Source organism: Carex rostrata, chromosome 13 (genome assembly GCF_964058835.1).
Source record: "Carex rostrata chromosome 13, lpCarRost1.2, whole genome shotgun sequence".
Classification (NCBI taxonomy): Eukaryota; Viridiplantae; Streptophyta; class Magnoliopsida; order Poales; family Cyperaceae; genus Carex; species Carex rostrata.
In genome coordinates, this window is record NC_135930.1 from 4,398,189 (window position 1) to 4,405,623 (window position 7,435).

Consider the following 7,435-nt stretch of genomic DNA (forward strand, 5'->3'; position numbering starts at 1 on the left):
AGTTAAAAAAAAACCAAGAGCAAAATGAAAAAATTATTATAGAGGACCTGAATTTGATATAATGTAATATTCATTAAAATTAAACAATATCTTCACCATTTATTTATTTTAAAGCTCATATAAATTGAAAAAGGAAAAAAAACAACAAATGTTGCATAGCGGGCGCTATTTGCGCTATACGCTATGTGCTATAGCGGACCGCTATTACCGCTATAGCGTCCATAACTCAAATAGCGCGTTATTATGCATAGCTTAGCGTTTAGGGTCCAAAAACGCTATAGCGGCGCTATAGCGCGCTATTTAGAACACTGATAAAAATCAAAGAGGACTTTTCAATTCCTGCCACACGATACTCTCTCTTCTCATTTCTTCACAGCCACCAACAAAGTTCCCCAATTCTCCACTTTTGTTTCGAAAATTCTTCATCAAGTACTTTAAAATTTCTATTATTTTGTTATACTAGATCTTTTTGGTTAGAATCAATTTTGTTCTTAAATTGTATAGATTCATGAATAAGTATTTATTTTAATTAAAATATGAAAACTTAGATTATTGGTAAGAATTTCTTTAATTATACTAAAATCTAAAATTTGTTTATTATTAAGAAGTTATATAATTAAATTTAAATCTGAAAACTTTACTTTATCGAGTTTGGTATTTATTTGAGATCAATAATTGGATATATTAATTATAAATAATCATATTAATTTCTGGAATTTTGTTCAAGTATATATATAATCTATAAAATACTTTGGGATCATTAATATTTATCTTGTTGATTTTATTTACAGATATATATAATTCTGGAAAATATTATAAGTGTTAATAATAATAATCGATGGACAACACATTAATCAATGATCTATCTAAGAAATAACCACTTTAGACATAATGATTTTGGAAGAAAGTGTTTAGTATTTATTAATTTTAGAAACAAATATTATAAAAGGATATTGATTTGAAACCCGTGTGTACATGGTTTAGGTTCGTGGTGAGAAAGTAGAGTACATGGACACTATTGTTAATCAACCTACAATCACAGGTGCGGGTTTTTTGAACTTTGTAAAATTATTACTTATTGTTTTGTGTGCATTTATTTTTATATAGTTGAATTATCCATGTTGAATTCGAACAATCCATTTGACTTTGTTTAGAGAATATTAGGATATTATTATTTGTTTGCTCAACGGACTTATAGGATGTGTTGTGTTGAGTTAATATATGTGATGTAAACGGATAAAAAAAGTGAACATGGGCCGATGTGTTCTCATATCGGGATGTATACCACTACTAGAATTCACACTTTTTTCATGCTCCCGAAAATGGCTATTTCCAAGGGTTTTCCCTTGAAAGAAGCCCAAAAATCGCCATTTTCAAGCGCTACCCTTGAAAAAACTACCGTTGATAATACCCTCCTTGCAAATAGTCTGTATTTCCAAGGGGACCGTTGGAAATACTCTTTTCTGGTTTTTTTCAAGGGACTACCCTTGAAAAAAGGGCCATTGGAAATACTTTCAAACTTGGCTACCGTCTGCATTATTTTCAAGGGAGCATCGTGGGGCCCACCAGATTATTTCCAACAGGAGTGAACGTGGGTCCCACCTGAACATTTCCAAGGGTGACACCACTGGGACCCACTTGAGTATTTCCAAGGGTATCATACGGGGGACCCACTAGAGTATTTTCAAGGGTAGTTTACGGGGGACCCACTAGAGTATTTTCAAGGGTAGTTTACGGGGGACCCATCCCAGCATATCCATGACCAGCAAAAGTGGGCCCCACCTGGTCAGAAATTGGCTATATTATTTGAATGGGCCCGTGCATTTTTTCCATAGATGTACCCCTGGAATTACTAGCCTCCTATTTTTGGTACCATAATGCTTTCATTGGACAATCCTCCCGGTACCAACCCAGTATTCATTTACAATCCCCAATTCTTATTCAAACTGAGAACACATCTTACAAATCGATAGAAAACACATTGAGAAAAGAGATTGCAAAGCATTTAATAAGCATAATCAACACATTGTATCAAAATAAGGTGGAAAACCCTTTACAACACAGTATTGTGTGCTTGAACATTGCTAATATAAACAAAATATACACACTATGCTATGAGTTAACAAAAATTCACATAATACGCTACCCAAAATATACCCACTATACCATGAGTTAACAAAAATTCACATAATAAGTTACGCAAGACCCATTCACCTTGCTGATATGCTACCTTGTAAATTCACAAAAATCTAAACTTTCTGGCACACTATAAGGCATGGTTCAGTTTGTAGGTAAATTGGCCCACCATTCGTCATCCCTTGCAATTTCTCCATTTCCAAGTGGAGCTTGATTCAATAGTGCTTGAAAAACGAGTCTCTCTGATTTGGTTGCATTGGAAAAGGAAGACCCTATGTATTACCAATTACCACATATATAGAGACAGCATGTTATATTTATGAGGGATTTTGCATGTACACCCTCAAAATAATTAATTTTGCAATTTAAGCATTGGGATCATTAATTGTACCTGAAAAGTAGGCAAACTCCTAGTTACACCTTGCTCAGTTCCAGAAATGTTCGGTTGAGCCTAAGTTTAACAATGCACAATGTAAAATGTTATTGTACCTTTATTACCAATGCTTTGCTAGAAAACCATAACAGTGTCAGAATACGCCATATGATAATTGCAGAAATACCAAATGAGTTCATAGGTTAATGGTGGTACCTGAGTAGTAGGCAAATTCCCAATGACACCTTGCTCAGTTCCAGAACTGTTAACTTGAGCCTAAGTTTCACAATTCGAAAGGTTTAATGTTAGTATACATCCACAACAGTAGCAAATAAGCCATATACAACTTACATAATCACTAATACATATTACTTGTAAATACTACATTCACAACAGGAGCTAAACTTTCTTTTAGAATAGTTGCCTATTTTGTAACACTAATATATATTACTTGCAAATTCTTCGTCAACGCAGTAATATTTTCAATTTAAACAAATTGAAATTTGCTATGAGACCCCGCTCAGCCATTTGAATTGGTATGTTCTAGAAAGCAAGCACTTCGAACTATAAATGATTAATGTGTATTTGATTTTATGTTGAAGTAGAATTATGGAACTATAAGTTGTATATCTGATTCGAATCTTATATAGACTTAGAGGTTTATGTAGTGTATTATGAAATATTCAATTTTAGCCCTAATTTATGACCCATAATGCACTAAAGGAATGTAGTTCACATACCTGCAATGTAGGTTTTGGTACACCACACATTGAGAATAATTGGCTGAAGTACCAGTCATAAGTTTCCATTTTTCTTTCCTTCTCAGCCTCCGCCTCATCTTGACGACGTTCACTCTGAGCTAAGAGCAATCCTACTTCTGCGCGAGAGAACATTGACTGCTCCCCATTTAGCACACCATAAATAGAAGATGTGTGGTGCTGTTTGGCTCGGGTGGTTGCACCTTGTTTTGAAGCATGCTTCCAAATCCTCGGACCCTACCGTATTTTGATCTGCCAACAGCTGAGAGAAACATGGTGTTCTCGTCCATGTCAGAATTGGCATGATCAGCCATCATGTCCCTCACCTTTTGCTATGAGTTGTTCCAAATTTGAAATAAGAGGGGAAAAAAATGACGACATAGAGCACGATGATGGCATGGAGCAAAATGACGAAGTTGACCTAAACTTCGATGATCCCGATGAAGACTACTAATTGGTAAATCAACACACATATGTTTTATATTTTTCATTTCACATTACTTTACACTTTATTAATCCGGTGTGCTTCATTTTCGTTGAATGCCTTTTCTAACCTGGTTCTCTTATTTTTTGTTTGTAATAGGTACATGTTGTCATTTGTCAAAGGGAGATATCATGTAATGCTGTTGTCGTTTGTCAAAAAAAATTGTATCTAAATTTTATATGTTTGCACTAACAAAGACCTAATTAACATTTATGTTTTCAATCAAATGTTTCTGTCTATACAACTCAATTAAATAATGCTTGCTATTGTAATTTAATTTGGATAAACAATCAAAGGGGCATCTCAAATAAACAGAAACGTTTCTGTCTCCAGGAACTAAACTCTTCCAACGGTGCTCTCATGGAAAACAATATGATATTATTATTGTGTCATTTAGTAATATTTTTATATAATTAAGCATTATTAATTGGAATTGTGGGTGTTTATTGTACTAGTCTTATTGTTGTGATTTTTTTGTTTTCATTATTCAAAGGGGCATCTCAAATAAACAAAAACGTTTCTGTCTTCAGGAGCTAAATTTTTCCAACGGTAGCCTCATGAAAATATTATGTCTAACTATAAAATAATATAAACTGAATCAATAAAACATTTCCAAGAGTGTGCTCCAGCATTTCCAAGGGCCTCAGCATAAAATAATATAAACTGAATCAACAAAATATTTCCAAGGGTATTGTGCTCCAGCATTTCCATGAGCCTCATTATAAAATAATATAAACAGACTTACCAAAACATTTCCAAGGGTAGTCCCTTGAAAATAATATGGGCTCTCAATAAAATATAATATTCGTTCTATTTAGTGGGTCATGGGTCGTGCAAAAGTATTTCCAAGGGTGGATAACAAGCATTTTCAAGGGTTGGCATCAGGGATTTCCATGCGCTACTATTTCCAAGGGCCTACCCTTGAAAATAGTTAAATGTGTCAGCAAACTCAATTTTATTTCCAAGGGCCCTTCTTACCCTTGAAAATACAGATGCTACCCTTGAAAAAAGCGGAAATTCTAGTAGTGTACATTGGGTCCGGTGTTCGACTGGACCCCTCGTTAATGTGGCGTCGGTTGGACTTCCCGTCACGGGTCAAGACCTAGCGTAGGGTGGACTCCCCGTCTAGTGAGACAGCCTCTCATTATTGGTTGGACTTCCCAGTGAGTTGGCAGCCTCCCATTGTTGGTTGGACTTCCCAATGGGTTGGCGACATTCTAATGTTGGTTGGAGTACTTTCCATTAGAATGACAAGATAAATGAACTAACGGAAAACTTGTAAGAAAATGAAAGTATTTATGATCATAGGATTGCATGGCATTAGAATCGCATGAGTATTTATTATTTATTTCATTTTCATGATTTTGAGAATTAAGTTAATTTTATAAAATCCGGGACTAGAACTAAATCCCGCACTGAGAGAATGTTCGAATCTCTCACCCGTTCCACTGTTATGTGGGTTCCAGGTAGTGAAGAAGAGGCGCCAGAACAAGGTCATGAGTAAAAGCAAGTAGAAGGATCCATGTTTATGATTAAATGTCACTTATATTTATTTTGTTTTATTTGTTTAATTTCCACTAAATTGGTACACTTGAACATGCATGGTTGTTATTCCCAACCATGTATGTCGTGTCCGCTATTGAACCACATTGATTATTGTTGTAAGACTATTGTTTCTATATTTAATGTGGCATTTGTGGATGTTATTGATATTAATGTATGTGATGTGTATATGCCTTACATATTAATACGTGGCGGGTTGTCTCGGGGTATGACAAGGTCTAAATTAAATAAAATGCACACGAGGTCAAAACTATACTTAAAGTTATGCCTTGCTAATTATTTTGACACTTCAATGAAATAATGAAATAAAATATAAATAGGTCCAAAGTCTTTAGTCTTTTGGAGCTTACAAAGGGCCGATGTACAATCCTATCCCACTCTTTGAATGTTATATCTCAGTTGTGAAAAAATGTCTATCGATCTACTATTTAAGAAAAAATTGGCATTATTTCCCCTTAGTTCCCCTTAATTTGTCAACATCAAAATACCATCATTTACATTTTCCATAATCATTTTCCACAACTTATAATCTTGAGGAGTAGGCGGCGAGGCCTCAGTGAATTTCAGAAAATCCAATCAAAATTAGTGAAATACCTGGAGAAGAGACGGTAATGCGACGGACCTGCTGGCTCTCCCTCAGTCCTTCCTCGATCAGTCGGGCGACGGTCCTGCTGGCTGTTGACTGGTGATATTGCTATATCCGACCTATTGTTTTGACCAATTTCGGTACCAAAACATGAATCTTGAGCCATTAAATAACATCTATTATAATGATTATGCGTAGAATTGGTACTGCTGTGCTTTCATTCTTATCTTGCAGGAAAATTGGTGAAATCAAGCAAATTACTGAAGTTAAGAGACCTTGATGCGACCCTCATCAGGATTGACGCGAGGCGCATCAACCACTCAGAGCCGCACCAGCAGGTCGCAGCACCACTGCATGCGAGGCGCATTCATCACACTCTGATGCGGGTCGCTTCAGTGGTGATGCGGGTCGCATCGCGAGCTTCCAGAGCAGACAGCAAAGGCCCAATAAGGGCCCAGAATTGAAGCAAATGTTTTAAAAAGTCTATAAATAGCCCGCCTCGGTCACCAGAGAGGGAGTTCCGAAATTTGAAGATTCAAAGCCTCAAGAATTGGAGTGTTGATCAAGAAAGAGAGAAAGGAGGGAAGATCCTTGCAAGATTGCTTCAATTGGTTCTATCATGATCCTATCTCTTCTCTCTTCTTTTATGATGTTGTTTGAGTAGATCCTTCTTTGTTTCTAGGGTTGATGTAGTCTAAAGCTTTGATTGTGTGTATTTCACTTGAATTTGAGTTGTTCTTGTGATCAATTGATTATGTATCTTTCTTTTAAAGCTTGATTGAGATTGTGTGATTGCATTTTGTTGACTATTGTTGAATGAATCTTTCATCTCTTCTAATATCTTGATCTAGATCTTTCTTGCAATTTAATCAAGCACTTGAGGTAGATTAGAAATCTGAAAAGATAGATCAATTGAACCGAAAGGTGAGATTTTCATTTATTGAGAGATAGTGGATACCTTTAGCAAACCGATCAATTGACTTAGATTGAATACAAATAAACGAGAGTTGAAAGTTGTAGATCTAAGAAGGTGAAATTGCAATTCCCTACTAGGTTACTGGTGCTAATAAACGAGAGTTGAGGCTCAGGAATCGTGGGTAGGGTCAGTAGAACCTTGCACAATCGAATAACTCAGAAACAGGTGAAATGCTGCATTCACTCGATGGCCATGCGAGTCGCATGGGAGACCATGCGGGTCGCATCACTAGGGTCGCATCAGAGATGATGCGAGTCGAGTGAAGGTCCAGAGAGGCAAAGCTGAGGATGAAATCTGAAACCCTGGAAACATCCTTTTAAACTTGACTGAAACAAACATTTACTTTCTTTTGCAATCTTTTGTTATTGAATTGAGAAATTGAAACGAATTCAAACCAAACCTTTCACTTCTAGTACTTAACTCGGATTTGTAGAAATTTAGAATTGAATTAAACCGTCCCTGAGGATCGATACCTTATTATGCTATACGGATAGGGTTGTGCACTTGCAACCTTAGACGAGAGTAGATTCAAGGTTTAAACTGGTACAACTTGTTGTAC

At 36.0% G+C, this 7,435-nt stretch overlaps 1 long non-coding RNA gene across 1 annotated transcript; it reads right to left on the minus strand.

Annotated features, from left to right (window-relative positions):
• Nucleotides 1-2,367: 2,367 nt before the first annotated feature.
• LOC144564097 (uncharacterized) lies at nt 2,368-2,829 on the minus strand. The gene is made up of 3 exons (XR_013514551.1): nt 2,726-2,829; nt 2,528-2,587; nt 2,368-2,408 (listed from the first exon to the last, which is right to left on the minus strand). It is a non-coding gene; the product is annotated as an uncharacterized LOC144564097 (long non-coding RNA).
• Between the last annotated feature and the right edge of the window lie 4,606 nt (nt 2,830-7,435).